The sequence below is a fragment of the Manacus candei genome, unplaced genomic scaffold (genome assembly GCF_025592945.1).
Source record: "Manacus candei isolate 608988 ecotype Guabito, Panama unplaced genomic scaffold, ASM2559294v1 h1tg000043l, whole genome shotgun sequence".
NCBI classification, from domain to species: Eukaryota; Metazoa; Chordata; class Aves; order Passeriformes; family Pipridae; genus Manacus; species Manacus candei.
In genome coordinates this window covers 7367150-7384029 of record NW_026138091.1, presented here as the reverse complement: position 1 = coordinate 7384029, position 16880 = coordinate 7367150, and the positions used below count along the sequence as shown (strand labels likewise).

Genomic DNA, 16880 nt, shown 5'->3' with positions numbered 1-16880 from the left:
GCTGCATCATTCCCACTGAAACATGAAAAACACATAGGAATGAGTCACCGTTTGATATTTTTTTCTCTTGTCTCTCTTTTGCAGGATAGTACTTATGCATAACCATGTTACAAAATAATTTGACCAAAACCATTATTTTGTAAAAAAAAATTAGGCATAAGGTCAAATGGAGGTAAGAGCTTGATAATATCTTGAAATCAGATAGCCCTAGATTTGTCTGCATTTAAAATGGCAAACGAGCCATTGAGAACCAAATTTTCCTAATTTTACAGAGGCAAAGTTTAATTAACTTCACAACCTACACAACTTCCAGATATTAGCCATGAGGGTATTGTGCACAGCTACCATGTTCCTCTAACTTATACCTTTAGTTGTTGCCTGGGTGGTGGCTAGTGGCTCCGTGCTTCTGTAATAATAAAGTGAGGGGAGAAAGGGCATAGTGGGTTGACATTGGCTGGGCACCAGGTGCTCACCAAGCCACCTACTCACTCCCCCTCTTCAGCAGGACAAGGAGAGAAAATAGAATGAAAAGCTTGTGGGTTGAGATAGGGACAGGAATATCACTCACCAATTGCTATCATGGGCAAAACAGACTCGACTTGGGGAAGATTAATTTAATGTATTGTCAATTCATGACAGAACAGGATACCAAGAAATAAGAATAAATCTAAAAACCTTCTCCCCACCCTTCCCTTCTTCTCAGGCTCAACTTCACTCCCAATTTATTTCTCTCCTCCTCCACAGGGCCATAGGGAGACAGGGAATGGGGGTTGCAGTTAGTTCATCACATGCTGTCTCTGCTACTCCTTCCTCCTCACACCTTTACCCTGCTCCAGCACTGGGTGCCTCCCACTGAATACAGTCCTGCACGAGCCACTCCAGCATGGGTCTGTCCCTCAGGCTGCAGTTCTTCAAGAACCACTTCAGCATGGGTCCCATTCCACAGGGTCAGCCCTTCTGGAAGAGAGCTCCAGCATGGGTCCCCTGCAGGGTCACATATCTTGCTAGGACCCTTCTCTGCAGCTTTCTCCATGGCATATATGCCTGGCCTGGCATGGGGTCCTCCACAGGCTGCATGTGGACATCTGCTCCACCATGGACCTCCGTGGGCTGCAGGGGGGCAGCCTGACTCACCATGGTCTTCACCACAGGCTGCAGGGGAATCTCTGCTCTGGTGCTTGGACCACCTCCTCCACCTTGGTGTCTGCAGAGCTGTTTTTCTCTTTTTTCTCATTCCTCTCCATCACAGCTATTGCTCAGCACTTTTTTACGCTTTCTTAAATATGTTATCGCAGAGGTGCTACCAACATTGCTAAGGGGCTTGGCTTTGGCCAGTGGCAGGTCCATCTTGGAGCCTGCTGGCATGGGGCAGTTCCTGATGTCCTCTCATAGAAGCCACCCCTGCAGCCCTCCACTACTAAAACCTTGCCATGCAAACTCACTGTAACAGGCAACCATTTCAGCAGTCCACTCTCATGGTGAATGTCCATCAAGCCTAGACCTCTCATATTTAAAATCTGCTTATGGAAATTTGGTATCAGCCTTTGCTCAATGTTCCTAGTGATATGGAGCTGCTGTTGTATGAACGTACTCCTGATATTATGAACGACACTTCACCAGATACAGTGAAGAAAATGGGATTCAGCTGAGCAGAGAGCCAGAGACGGAATTCTGAATTTTAGGGGAGCAGTCCATGCTTCAAGCCAGTAGAAATCAAGTGTGCCACAAGTTCTCCCACTTCATTCCCCAATTATATTTCTGACTCATTTAAAGCTGAATTCTGAAAATTATTCCATCAGTGTATAATGCTTAATGCTTTCTGCAGCCTGCACAAAATGCTACACTGCTTCTTTTGTGGTATTTGTTTCTTTGTTTACTTTTTCCCTCTTTTTTTTCACACATTTTTGTAGGCATCCTTTTTCTATACAGTTTTGAAATGCATAACGAGATGCCAAAGTGCAATGAGGTCACAGAATTATAGCCTCAATTTTCCTGATTTTATTTACTACTGAATTTCAAAACGCACATTTTCTACTGCCCTGTGAATAATGAAATTCAACAGAACTATTTAAAAAAGATGGAGAAATCTATGTCTATATAGTGTTCTGGTTTGTTCCAAGGAAAGTTGCATCTGTGAATCACTAAATTTCCATTTTGTCCCCAGACTACTCTTGCTTTTCTCTCTACCACATATTATTCTCTGACTTCTTGGGTGTACCGTAGGGACCAGTATTTGTTTCTTGAAGGCGGTTGAGAATTTTTTTATCCCCTAGTTGAAAGAGGTGGTGTATCATTCATACCTGCATTACCTAAAACAATGTTTCTCAAACAAGGGACAGTGTCTGATAAGAACGTGTGTCAGTCTCCAGCGCAGATAGCAGCCCATGGTATTTGAAACTTTTAAGCAGGTCTGAAGATCTCGAGGCAGACACCAGGTTGTTTTTTTCCAGGCATAATCCCCAGTGTGTCAGCTGTGGTATTCTCAAATATAAAGGTATGGATCAAGCTCTTTATTTTTGTTCCCCATTCTCAATAGCTGAATTATTATAAAGAGAACTGGGGACATGTTGTGCAAACTACACCCTGTTTGTATTTGGTGCTTGCTAAAGGAACAGCTCCATTGCCTACAAGCAGCTAATTCCACATCTAATATAGTGATTTACAGAGAAAAGTTACAAGTTTCCCACAAGAATGTTTTCATTCACTATCATTATTAGGTATCTACAGAGAGTCTCCCCCATGCAGATCCCCTTCCCAGGGCACGATGGAGGAAGGGGTTGTCTCGGAGAGGGTGAGGCAAGAGGCAGGCATGGGGCAGGCGTATGGAGCAGGTCTTGCTGTGAATCCCAGTGCCTCTTCACAAGTGCTTGGCAATGCCTGAGAAGCACCCCAGAGGGACTGGGGAGGACCTGCTGCAAAAGACAAGAGAGAGAAAGTCAGACTGAGGAAATGAGGAAGCTTTTATCTGCTCTTGCCCTCCTTAGTAAAAAGTGTTGAACCTGCTTCTGACACACACCTTTTGTATAGCAATTATTTTAGAGGGATTTTTGCTGCTTTTCAGTGGACACCACCTTTGTCTCTTTCTAACTAATTTGCTTTACTACCTAATGAATACAGTACATTCAATCAATAAGGATGAATAATCTGAGACCACTTTTTGTGGCTCTGAGGTCTATTTCCACGTCAATCATAGGACTTAGGGAAAGAGCATGTAACTCACAGCCTGAAGCCTGGTATTTTTAACATCACCTCCATAAGGGCTCTTTTTGATGGTGATGAATAAACACCTACTTCATAACTTACTTCTGGCAGAAGTAAGACCAGAAATTGCTATTTAACTTTTATGAAACCAAAAACTTGCTGATTTAACAACAGATGATTTGGGCTATTTCATTACACTATTATAATTTACATAATCGCTATTGAAAGTGATTCACATAAAGATCTAAGATATGCAGGTAAGTTCTTATATACCTTCCAGCAAAGAAAAAAATGATCCAATGTGAAAATCAACAAAACTTTTTTCTATTTTTTTTTCCTGCATGACTCTTGAAGCTTCCAAGATCTTCCATTGCTTTGCTCAGATAATTTTGCCTCTGGGAGAAAAGAATGAGACCGTGGGAAGTTGCTGGTGAAAGATAGATGGGAATCTCTCTCACAAATGTCTGCATATTTCCAGCCTCTGGCAATGAGATGATGCCAGTCCTCTCTCTGTCATTCAAATGACAGAAACAACAGAGGTAGGCAGTAGATGCTGAAGACATCAAAAGGACTTTTATGAGGTGGGTGGCACCCCATAAATGTCTCAACAGCTATGACAAGAGACAGAACATAGCACACACAAACATAATTGAATTTCAGTTTTACCACATGATATATTTTATTCAAAGAGTATATTACATATTTTTAATTGCTTCTTGTCAGTTAAGAAGGTCTTGGAGGGAGAGACATTATGTTTAATACTTTTTAAGGTATTAAAAAGGATATTTTTTACATTATTGTGGATACTACATTACTTCCTGTTACATTAACATGAGACACTGAATTTGTCTTATGAAGTTACTGAGGTCTAATAAAATGATAAAAAAGCCCACAATAAAATCTTCAAAAGTAAATAAAACTAAAATCACCATTACAGCTGTTATGACTTGCAGAAGCTAAACAAAATAAAGAAATTACATGTCTATGCTCAAAATTACACAATTGCGCTATAAAAATTTGTTCCACAAAGGAGGCACTAACTTTAAGATATTAAGGTTTTACTTAAAGATATTTCAGACATTTTCTTCTTCATTGCATCAGCAGTGGCTAGGTATGCATTCGTTAAACTGTAAATAACCTTTCCAGTTGATACAGTGCATATTAACTTCTGTTCTTCTTCTGACCAATGCATTTCTGCTCTGGAATGTTACATAGGGCACACGTGTACTGCGTTGCAAAATTATTTATGCTAGAAAATGAGAAAACCTCAGAATTAATTACCATATGAGTTTTGTCTGTACTTGAACTTCTCACACATAAATGTTTGCATCCAGGATTTCAGCTCAAGCATGTACCCCAACTGCTTGAGTATTCAGGAGTGATGAGATGCAGTGTTTTGATCTCAAGCCAAGTTTAATTTGCCAGTGGCCACCAGGTCTTTTATACATTATTGGCCTTTAGAAGGTGAACCTCAGAGGTCACAAAGGACCTACTCTTTTCAGTGAAGACAGGTTGTCCCTACCATGAGGCAGGTTGCAGAGATAAAGTTTGGTCTCTGGTAAGAGTCATGTGCGATTTAATTTACTTTTTTTTATTTTAATCTGAAGTTGTTTCTATTTTACTTTATTCATGATTTGAGTGCTTTCTTCTGAAATCTGTCCAGTGAATTTTCAAATAGCAAACTCTCATGGCATCCTGATGGCGTATAGTACATACCACTGATAGCATCTCAGGATCAGCTGCTAGGACCATTCTAGTATAAGCAAAATATTAGAGTTTAAATCAGACACAAATGATCACACTATCAAAGATTTAATGTAACTCCTCAGCATTTCTTGTCAAGGCTTGAAAATTATTGCTTGCTTTCTCATGTGTTTATAAAGGTGAAAATTTTGTTGAAAGCACATACCCTCACTCCTACTGCCTGCCTTATCTAAACACAAGAATGGAAAAGTCACAGACATGTTCACAGACCTTCCCATCATAAACACTGTTATCTTCCTCATGTCATTTCTAGACTGTGTATGTGATTAGAAAATTATTATTGCTAAGAATGTTTAAGTTACCAATAGCTGAGATGAAGAAACTTTCTTATCCAGATTAAAAGAGGAAAAAAATCTGTGAATTCCAAAATGTTTAGCAAAGTTCTTTTTCACTTCATTTTCTCTGGTCTAGTTTAATCTGAATATTAATGTACTAAATGTTGTTAGCATTAATCTCCAGGCATGTGAGATAGATGAGGTCTAATCAGTTTCTATGCCATGTCATCTAGCATTAATATGCAAATGTGCCCGGATCGTTTCATCACATATTGTCCCTTAATGAACATTCTGAAAACAGAAACTGTAGCAGAGAAAGAAAATCATACCCACAAATGAGACAAAGAGAGATATTTTCAATTACTACTTTTTTTAGTCTCTCCCTCAAATAATTCTTACGAGTTATTTTAGGAAAATTTGAAAAAAACATATTCCGTGGTCTTCAGATGTTTTTCCTAAACTTTTTTTTAATCTGTTCATTCTTTTCTTTGGCCCAAGTCCCCAGATGAAAGGGAGCTGGAGCTCTACAGGGACACCTCGGTTTTCTGTGGGCCTTGGGACTATACAGTGTGCAATGTTATCAATTAATGCTGTAGTTAAAATGAATGGTGATTAATTAGTCAATCCAGTTATTAAATAGTTGCCAGATAAACAAATAAAACATTGTTTAGTAAAGCAAAACATTGAGAATTCTTTCTTAGTTTCCATAAAAATGAATTTGTTTATAGACTTCATTATCAGGATGGAAAAGCAAGAATCATGATGGAATTCCACATGCTTTGTTTGGGATTCATCTTATCTAACGTTGGCTATGTCACATCAGCATTTACATCTGAGTTGGTTATACAGTCTCTCTCTAGTGAGCAGCAAGGAATATGCATTTAGGGAATGCAGTTCATACAATTTATTTTATACATTTACATTTGAATGAGTGAGTGGTATTCTAATATTTAAAGCTATATCAAACTCTCTGTCTCTCACCCAGACACAGAGAAGTCCTTCATATCAGGAAAAATTCGGACCTAAAATCCAGCATACAAAAAGTTAGATATGTGGCATTTATGGTGGCTTGAGCATCTCTAATCACCTGTCTTACTTCCATACATTGTGATATACTAACTACAAGATCACATCCTTTTTTCCCATCAGATGCCTACTTCATCCCATGCATGACTAATGAGCTCTCATTCAGTGACTGAGAAAGGGAATAGAGGTTATAAGGAAAAGTCAGAATCCTTTAAACTTGACACTATACAACATTTTGATAATTAAAAAAAAGCAATGTGGTACACAGAAAATGAACTTTTAAAAGCTGTTGACAGATCTCAAAATGCATTTGTAAACAGCAAGGTCTCATTAAGGACATGTATTCTTAAGGCCATGCTGAGGTCAGTTCTTGGCCTTTACATTTTTATTAATGCTCTGGAAGAAAGGAGAGAATCCTTACTGATTAAAGTGTGCATGTGATTCATGAAGAGGGTGCATTGAAAGAAATGAGCTGATAAGCTTCTGCAAGCAAATGACATGTGCAGATAATTGTAATTCAACAATATTCGGGAATTACAGACATAATGAGGCACTATGTTGGGAACAGTAACTGAAATGATTGGGGCATCATGTCAATCAGCTGGAGATCTGCTCCTAGCGCAGTATGCAAAGGGTATAACAGCAAAACAAAAAGCCAATCCTGGGATAAATGAGCAGAATAATACAAAAAATTGTTAGAAAGGTTACACAATCTGGCACTAGCAAATCTTCCTCTGAGATGCTTTTCACAGTCCTAGCACCCACAACTCAAGAAGGAATAAATTGGGTCCCTCTGGTTCAGAGATGAACCAGGAGAAAGATCAAAGAATTGAGGAACCTGCCTTAGTGGAACACTGAAGTCCAGTCTGTTTATCTTAACAAAAAGGCTAAAGGGTGCCTTGATCATAGCTTCTAATTACCTCTAGGGGGAATAGAAATTTGATAGTTGAGGGCTCTTCAGTCTCAAAAACACGAACATAACTAGATCGAGTGCCTGGAAGTTGAAAGCAGAGACATTCAGAAATAGAAATTACATGCATGAAAATTAATCACTTCAATAATTTAACAAAATAATGATAGTTTGTTCATACTGCAAATATTTAAATTGAGTTTTTCTAACTTTTAAAAAGAGATGCTGTAGCTAAACAAAAACTAATTCAGAAAGGAGCTGACCCATGTTACACTGGAAGTCAGAGGAAACTATTAGCTCCGAACTTAGGATCTAGGACACTATTGCTTCATTTCATCACTGACTGGGGGACCCACATCTTGTTTACAGTACATTATTCAAAATCTTATATGCTTCCAAAATATTCTGTTTTCCTGGAATTTCTTTGCCTGTATTGTTAGAGTGTGGCACCAACATTAATCTGTACAACAGGACAGTTCAAGTTGGAGAAGTGGAATTTTGGGTATTTTAGGAAAAGAGCACCAATATGAGATTAAATTTGAAAGCATCTCTTAACTGTGGATGCACAATTTGAAAGGTTTGTACCTGATCTTTCAAAATACATTGCACTTCTGAGCACTTCACATATATAAAGCATAGCTCCTACCAACATCAGTCATGGCTCTGAAAGCTCAGTATTCCCACAAATCAAACTCGAGCATTTCACATGGAAACTCAGAAATGGATATCACAAAGTTAATTACCACTTCTAGATGAAAACTTATTTCAAATTATTCCTGCAGTAGAGCACTGCAGGAACTCAGTGTCCAAACACAGTTTGAGGCAATGTTCAAAGATTTAACTCAGAGATCAACCTTTCCCATTTTGAAATCCCTTCTTATGATCTGTACAGACCATTTTGTTGCTGTAGTGTAGAAGGCAGAGACAATAAATAGCAGTCCCCTTCACTGCACAATCCTAGTTAATCCTTAGAATATATCCTGTCACCTCAGTCAGTCTCATAAAGGTACTATGAGAAAATGATGCACAAAGAGGAGATAAAGGCACAGTATAATGCATGTCCATGAGGTTGTAGAGAATTTTTCTTCAGTTCTGGTATTTCTTAGTTATAAAGAATCTGAATTTGCAACCTTGGTGCTTTTTCTTACAGTTTCAGTTTTAAAAGTGTCAATTCCTGGGTTCTTCTATTATCTTTTAAGCAGAAAAGTATCACTGTCATCTTAGCAGCTGGTTACAAGGGAGTAAAAACATTCAGATGGAGCATGCAGAATTGTGTTATATGAGCTAGAGTAGGAATGAGCTCATACTGGGCAGTTGACATCTTTCTCTATCCCAATAGAGAATTTTCTCACTGAATTTCCTACACAACTTCCAAAGCAGAGGAAGAGTGCTCTACTACCATAGATCACTCCCTTATATACCTCAGCATGGCCATCCCTCAGAACATGTTGCTGTCCTAGACCTTTCCTGGTTTCACCCATGGCTTCCTATATATCCCTGTGTGTGCACAGAGGTAGAGATATAACTGTCAGTTCTTGAAGGTGTAGAAACTAAGGGAAACTAAGGGAAGGAACTTCTTGGCATATGTCTGTATGAAAGAAAGGTAGGACACAAAGAGGAAGGCCACAGAAAGCAGAAGGAGAAATCTAGAAAAACATCTTCACTGGACACCTTGCCTGCTGGAAAGGCAGGCCTGGGTGCTGAACAAGAGACCAGGTACCAGAGCTTTGTATCCAAAAAAATTCCTTTTTTCTGCTAAGCACATTGGGATGCACCAGGTGCATGGAGCAAGCTGAAGGCCAGACAGAGTTGACAGAAGCCACTGGCTGGCAGTCATCCCCGTGAGGCTGCTGCAAGCCAGGCTCTGTGCAGTGTCCAAGAGGCAAGAAGAAAATGCTTCTCACAGCAAGCTGGGGCCCCGGATGTACTGATGTGCCTGGGCAGCACCCTCTAGCTAACATTTACAGTTAAATAAAAATCCTTACTATTGGCTTCAGCATATGGTTCTGTTTGTACCTTAATTTGGGCAGAGGCATCTCTCTAATAATTTTAACAACCTGATCATAACATCCACCCAATAGGCTATGGTAGTGCTTCTACAGTTTATTAAGAATGTGAGCAAAGAAAAAGAAGCAATTTAGAAGCTTTTATATTCTTGTTGCTGGAATATCTCCACAGAGAGTCTCCTTATAATCAGAAAAATTATTTGAAATTTGTGTGTAGCTTTCATTAGCAAAGACTTTGTCTGATTTGTCATATGTTAACAGATGCTTTCTGCAGCAAGTCCTTGGCCCCTGTGCCCTGTCAGCTTGGCCAGCTGCCACTTGTATTCCAAATAAAATGAAAGGTGGTGGGTTTAACACTTAAACCAGCCCACAGCTTCCAAAGCTTGTTGCCCAAAGGGTTCACATGTCTGATGTACAGGAAAAGCTGTAAACTCTGCACTGCTAAGTTAGACACAGATCGCAAGTGGGTATTTTATGCTGAAAGGTTAATGAGTTTTGTTCACCTTGGATCATGAGGCTACAACCACACTGCTGTGAAGGACAGCCAGCTCCACACATGGCCTCAGAGCCAAATTAACTGCTGCTGTCTATTTTATGTTGCAGGGTACATCATGACCTGGTGACAATTGAGAGGGGATTTGAGAACATGCTCTCCAGCACTTCTAGGTTTTCCTTACTAGCCCCATATCTGTATATGATACTCAATGCACTGGCTACCTGTCTGGTATGCGACAACATCATATAGTCCAGTGACACAGGGTCCTTCCATGAAAGTCCCTGCCTTCCACGAAAGACCACTCCCGCTGGAAGTTTTATAATTTGCAGGCAGTCTGGGCTGAGGCTGAATTTGGGAAGAACTCATTTGGTTCTGTGTTCAGGAAGCAGTAAAACTGCATACTGCTCATCTTTGGAATGGTCTGTTGAGGGGTGCAGACAACTTGATAGAGTCTTATCCACTGTGGGGTCTCACCATGTCTCAACTGGTAGTTTTATCAGTGGTAGGACACTTGACAAGGTGGATCTTTCATCTGATCCATATATAGGCAGTCTTGCCTTTGGGCATATTGACCTTACTGCAAGACAGGTGTTCCCAAAATTTTATATCTGTGGACTAAATTTGGAATTAGAGGTCATATGTTAACATAGATGCCATCAGTGTAAGGGCAGGACATGTGGTATAAGGGAGATGCTGGAAAGTTAAGTTTTAAATCCTGTTAACTACGTTATAATTACTTTTGCAATCTGCTTGGAATAGTATCAAGACACAATAAATACTAATTTTAAGTAGAATAAATAAATAAGCAGTAAGATAATTATTTTGGGGAGTTCGCTGTAAAACTATTATAAAAGGGAAGTGAATGCCTGTGGTGGACCTTCAGTATCTGATTAAGAAACTTATCAAAAGTAATTAAGTCTCTATCTTTCCTCCCAATACTAGAAAATAAAACCATTCATTTATTCAGTGGCACAATGATGTTTGCTTTTCTACTTCTTCCCTAGCGATCTCTAACGTGAGGTCTTTTTGACATTCTCTGATGGTTTTAGAATGTTAGCTGCAGTAACTCCAGATCTTTTCTCCAGGTATCAAAATAACTTCTTCAGAAACAATCATTTTGCATGCCTAGTTAGAGAGATTCTTTCTTTTTTCAAACCAAAGGCATTAACTGCCCTTGTTGGCACTGAAATTCATCTGCCATACTGCTGTGCAATTGTGCAGATGAGGTATTCTCTACCTTAAATGAAGTAAATTATAATGCATACAACAAACAAGCTAATCCTATTATATCTTTGTACAGACATCATGTAAAACACAGCAGAGCCAAAGATAAGAATTTGCAGTTTAACACACATTACAGTAATTCAAAAGACTAAACATGACGTAACTTTAAGAAAAATATCTCTCTCTTTTTTCTCCTTTTTTCTCTGTTTCTGTCTTATTACCAGGTGGATTCCTGTCTTATACAGAATATTGCAGAAAAGGATTTTATGTTCAAAAACATCAAGTTGTACCCACTATCACCAAACATTACAAATTTAATCATCTGTATTCCTTCAGTTATTTCAAATGGACAAAAATTAGAAATAAAGCCATCTCTATTCATTTTACTGTTAAAACATATATGAGGAGTGTTCATGCAACACTGTATTTGAAATGAAAATCTCTCCACAGAGAGAAAAACTGTATCTTATTGAATACTGATAAAACCAAACCATTAATCATAATGAAAATGTTCAAAAGATTTTTTATTAGTTGCACGAGACTTTGTGAGGAATTGCTATCTTGAAAACAGAAGCTGCTCTAAAATTAACTGGAAAATAAGGGAACAAGCACTAATAATTAATTAATAATAATTAATTGTTCTGATTTAAATAGTTTCACTTCCCCCATAATTTACTTAATCATTAGGGAACTGTGAGATTGAATAAATAGATGCCATTCAGAATATAAATGCCAGAGTCACTTTATTTTTTCCCTTGTGGCAGAGTACATCTGAAAGGATGATAAGCAAAGATAACATATCTTGAAATTCCATCCTAACAAACAATAAATTACACTGCTGAAAGTAGGCTTTCAAAGTACAATTCACACAATTTCTCAGCCCAGCACACAGCCAGATGCCTTGAAGGCCATATAAGCCACTTTAGAAGCAACAGTAGATGGTAGGTCATATAAATGGCCAATAAAGAGAGAATCACATGAATCTCTAAAAAAGGAGCAAATTAATTTCATGACAGATCTGTATTCAAAGTTTCAGAACTGTAGGAGTTCTGAAGCTAAAAACCAGTTTTAATAGTCTTCTGTTTACTATCTATCTGAGGATTCTAAGAGAATTTGCCATATAAATAAAACCTTTTAGTGTGGTGAAAGAGCTGAAGAGGAAAAATCAGATGATCAAAACTAAAAAGGTGGTTTCTAAAAATACTTGTTAGAGCTTTCATGATTAGCTTCTTTTTCAGTCCTTTCAACTCATTTCCTACTGGGATATATTCAGAAAGCCTAGGGCTTCCATTATTTCCATATCTAGTAGGAAAAAAAAATTCAAAAATTAGGAAGATAAATTAGACACAAAGGGTTTGATTTAGATTGCATACATAAGAAGAAGGGCACAGCTGCATTTCCTTAGGTAATTCTGGTATAAATAACTGACAGCAATGCTGTCACACAAAAAAGATGTGCCAGTATTTCAAAAACTGATCTTTCTCTCACTAAAAGTAGCTGCTTCTCAGCTAAGAAGCAGTAACTAACTGATTTTGTGTGTCTTCTTAAGACAGACAGGAGGAAGTAAACTAGATTCACTCAAACCACCTTGAGGCTGACCACTAACATGAAACCCAAACACAGTTGTGACAGTAACTCTTCTTGGTAGCTAGCCCGACTAGTGTGTGGAGGAGTGGACTCTCAAGGAAGAAAAGAAGTTTCTTTTTGTTCCTCTCAGAGTATTTTCTTCTGTTTTATCATTACAGATTAAAAACAAAAACCAAAACCAACAAACAACCACCACCCACAAAAATTGCAGTTTCAAGTGATTTTTAAATGGTACTGCAACCACCTCAATTAACACTGTAGACTTTAAATGACCCCTTCCTCCCTATGTAAGCCATGTGACAGAAAAACTCAGATGACTCACACTGCAATGTAATATGCTAATATGATTTTATTTCAAAATATGGCCAAAATTCCCACTAGTATAAAACCTAGTAGAGTAAGTAAGAAGAAATTCTTTCCCTTTGAATCTGTTAGATGAGAGTGACATACAAATATGTCTTTATGTTACTCAAAGTAAGAATGAGGTGAGTAGATATTATAATCCCATCTGTCCACAATGCAGTCACTTAAACCATGAGAACATTGAAGATTTATGCAAAAGGCCAATGTAATAGTGTCAGGTTTATAAATATATTTAACACATCTGTCTTAGATTTGTACTTAAGATCGTAAGAGACTGTGAAAACAATGATTTGTAAGAGGGTGTATTTAGCCTATTGAAATAGCAAATGAGCCATAAAGCTTTCATCTGGGTGGGAACATCCAAAGACATTTTAAAAGAGCAGGGAACTGACTTTACAGCCTTCCTTTATTATATACCAACTTAACAAAATGCTGGAGATGTGACAGTTCAGGGAACAAGAGGGAGTATGGTTAGGCATAGTTTGGTATGGTTGGTTAGGCATGGCTTATATCAAACCTATTTGAGTTGTTGGAAAGGTCTAACCTAGTCCTGACACAGATATTAAAAAATGTGTAAGACATGAAACAGCCTAGGAAACAACAGCTTTGAGTCCTTTCTTTCTATGTCTCAGGAAGAGACACTGTTCTGAAAGGCTTATGCTTTGACGGAATGGAATGAAATGGAATGGAATAGATTAGACTAGACTAGACTAGACTAGACTAGACTAGAATATACTACTTGTCTAAACAGACTTAAACCTGGAGACACTCTAAATGTAACACATGTCACATGGGAAGATAATCCTTTGTTATCTAAAAACACCTTCACATTGCTACGTCTTGAATGTGAGAGTGACATAGAACTAAGTATGGCAGTTGGTTTTGTCATTTCATAAGGCTGAAAAATCACTTTATTCTGATGCTTCTGCAGTGCATTATTTTCTCAGGAAGAGACTGTCCTCACCTAAACTAAGAAGTTAGTAGGCCACAGGTGGACACCCTCTTATTTATCCAGGTGTACCAAAAAATAAGAGCTCACTGCCCTTAATTTTTCCCCACTATCAGAAGTTCCTTACCATCTGCTGCCATCGCTGCCTCAAGCAATACTCCATTGAGGTGACTGTTCAGCCACTGTAATTAGTTTCAGGTAAAAGTGAAGTTAACCTGAGCCTTCTGCCTGAAGGATGATGTCAGGGTGTACACATACAAACCAGAGCAAGCAGAATGGAGTATTTCTATTAAACAAGCAGTAATGAACACCAGAGACTGCTACCTCTCTCATCACAAGAGACTTATCCAGAGCAGAACCTCTGCCAAAGTATAAGAATGGTCACTGTGATCTGTGGCCAGCAGAGAGGCCTCTTTGGCTTCATATCTTTAATTGCCTTCTGCAGACTTCTCATTTCCATTCAGCCTTGTATGGTGCAGCCTTAAGAGAAGATTCAGACTTTTATAGAAAAATTGTAACAGCAGCTGCCTACAACAATCTGCAGATGGCAGCAGATCTGCAGTAGAAAACCCTGCAAATGCTTAATGAAAACAGGCTCAACAGAGCAGCAGCTGAACCTCAACATCTTTCTGCTGGGATTCTGGCAACAACTGTCTTCATTACATATTTTGGTTAGATGTCTAACTGCTGCTCTAAAACCTTGCTCAGGTCTGCCTATGCCACATGTTGGTCAATACAGCTTTTTAGAGCTTGCCAGTGACATCTGTCAATTCTAACCCAACAGTCAATGAGTAGAAACCAAGTAAGACAAGTAATGCTGCAGAATTGTGTTGTGAGTAACAGAGACCAAAGCATAATTTATTGAAGGCAGTCAAAAGGAGTAAAAACAAGTATCAGGAGATACTGGTTTTATCATAATATGTACTGAAAAAAATACTTTTCACAGAGAAAAAAACTTTCACAGGTGCTTACTCAAATTACCTGATGTACAGTAGAATGTATTTTGATTTAGGCTTGCAGCTGCACTCAGTCTTAATTTGAACTTAATGAACTCTTGAACAGCATAGACATTTTTTGAATATACTTGACATTTCTGTGCTTTTTAAAATTTTTTTCCTATCTCCAAACAGTTATTGAACCTGATGATACATCCTTCCCCTGTGTCTCCAAATTTATGATGCCTTATACTGTAAAGAACTTGTAAAGTTTAACTGTTTATTTCTCAGAGTTCTTGTTATTAATTAGATTCTCCTTTTTGGTTATAACTCTTCCTGTCTTTATTGAGTACCTTTCATTTGAAGAAAACTTCAACTATTTTATATCAAGTAGGATTCCTAACACTCCCAGAAGCTCAGCTATGTACATTTTACAAGGAGTCAGTTGGAGCCCCATGAGACAAGATAATCTGCCAGAAGATCACACAGCAAGATATCTAAGAGCTAAGAAAGAATCTAAGCCTCCTGATATATCAGATCTGGGTTCGGGATTTTTCCAAGTCTCAGTAGTTGCTGCTGTTGGACATTTCACCCTCTTTGACACTGTAGGACATGTCTGCTTCTTAAAATCATCTAGAGATATAATGATCTTGTTTGCACAGAGGACCAAGACCACTGATGCTCTTGATCTCTTCTCCTTTCTTGTGACATAACACTTGGCTTTTGGCCTTCTGCCACATACTGGAAGTTTCTTATAGAGTGCTGGGAAGTAGTACTTGCTAGGCCTTTGCAGGCCCCTGCGGACACTATGCATGCAATACAGGCATTTCCTAAATTTGGTATCTGCTACACAGTTTTTCATGATTTCAGGGGATACCATGGTTAAGGTGGTTCTTTCAGTTTAATGTTCCTGTAAATTTCACTCCCATAATCCCTAGATAAACCTTCTACTCTAAAATCTTAATTCATGTAGGCATTTTGTTAAGCCCACACCCCTCTCCACACCCCCCTCCCCCACATATCCTTAGTGCATTCTTAACATTATATTCTTAATTCCCACAAGTTTCTATGTGATTTGAGTTTGCATTCCAAGAAAACCGTTTATTTGAGTTTGTTCTGAACTGGCTGGAAAAGAATACAAACTTTTATAAAATGAATACACTTTTTTACATTATGTATAGCTTTTCTCATCCTCTTTTGCTCATGAAATGAGCTGATGCAACTTGCAAAATGTACAATGAATTAATAAGGGTAGGAAATGTAAGATTAAGGTGCTATACTCAGGAAGTATATGCTCTTCCTTCTCACACATTTTCACTTTTGTATTTGGATTTCTTTCCAAATGATCAAACATTGCCATCTACTACAGTTGTTCTAAGACTTTGATTGATATTACGGAATCACAGGATCACAGAATCAACTAGGTAGGAAAAGACCTCTGAGATTATCGAGTCCAACCTTTGACCCAACACCACCTTGTCAACTACACCATGGTAGTAAGTGCCACATCCAGTTTCTTCTTAAACACCTCCAAGGACAGTGATTCCACCACCTCCCTGGGCAGCCCATTTCAATGCCCAATCACTCTTTCTGTAAAAAACTTCTTCCTAATGTCTAACCTAAATCTTCCCAGTAGGACCCTGCCCTCTTGTCCTACTGCTGGTTGCCTGGGAGAAGAAACTGATACCCATCTGGCTACAACCTCCTTTCAGGTAGTTGTAGAGAGTGATGACGTCTCCCCTGAGCCTTCTCCAGGCTAAACACCCACAGCTCCCTCAGCCTCTCCTCATAGGACTTGTGCTCCTGTCCCTTCACCAGCTTCATTGCCCTTCTTTGGACAAGCTCAATATCCTTCCTAAACTGAGGGGCCCAGAACTGGACACAGTACTTGAGGTGCCTGTTTACCTCACTTTGGCTGGTATACCTTTCTTCGCTGCTACAAATAAGACTACAAATAAGTATCATCACTATTGTGAAAGACCTGATCAAAAAAGCTATGATCACTACTATTCCAAATCACATTCACTTTCTCATTTCTTATTGAAATGCACACATTCCAATGCAGACTTTCAAGACACTATTTTTTGAATGGTCAGTAATGCAAACTGTTCTCAGATTAATCCTTCTTGACTTTTTCTTTTCAA

General features: G+C 38.5%; 1 long non-coding RNA gene across 1 annotated transcript in view; it reads right to left on the bottom strand.

The window, feature by feature from the left end:
• Window positions 1-1062: 1062 nt before the first annotated feature.
• Window positions 1063-16880, bottom strand: part of LOC127474709 (uncharacterized) — a 17272-nt gene continuing 1454 nt past the window's right edge. Inside the window, exons 2-3 of the long non-coding RNA XR_007905966.1 lie at window positions 7187-7260; window positions 1063-2909 (exon numbers count right to left, since the gene is read on the bottom strand). This is a non-coding gene — a long non-coding RNA (uncharacterized LOC127474709). The remainder of the gene's footprint in view (window positions 2910-7186; window positions 7261-16880) is intronic.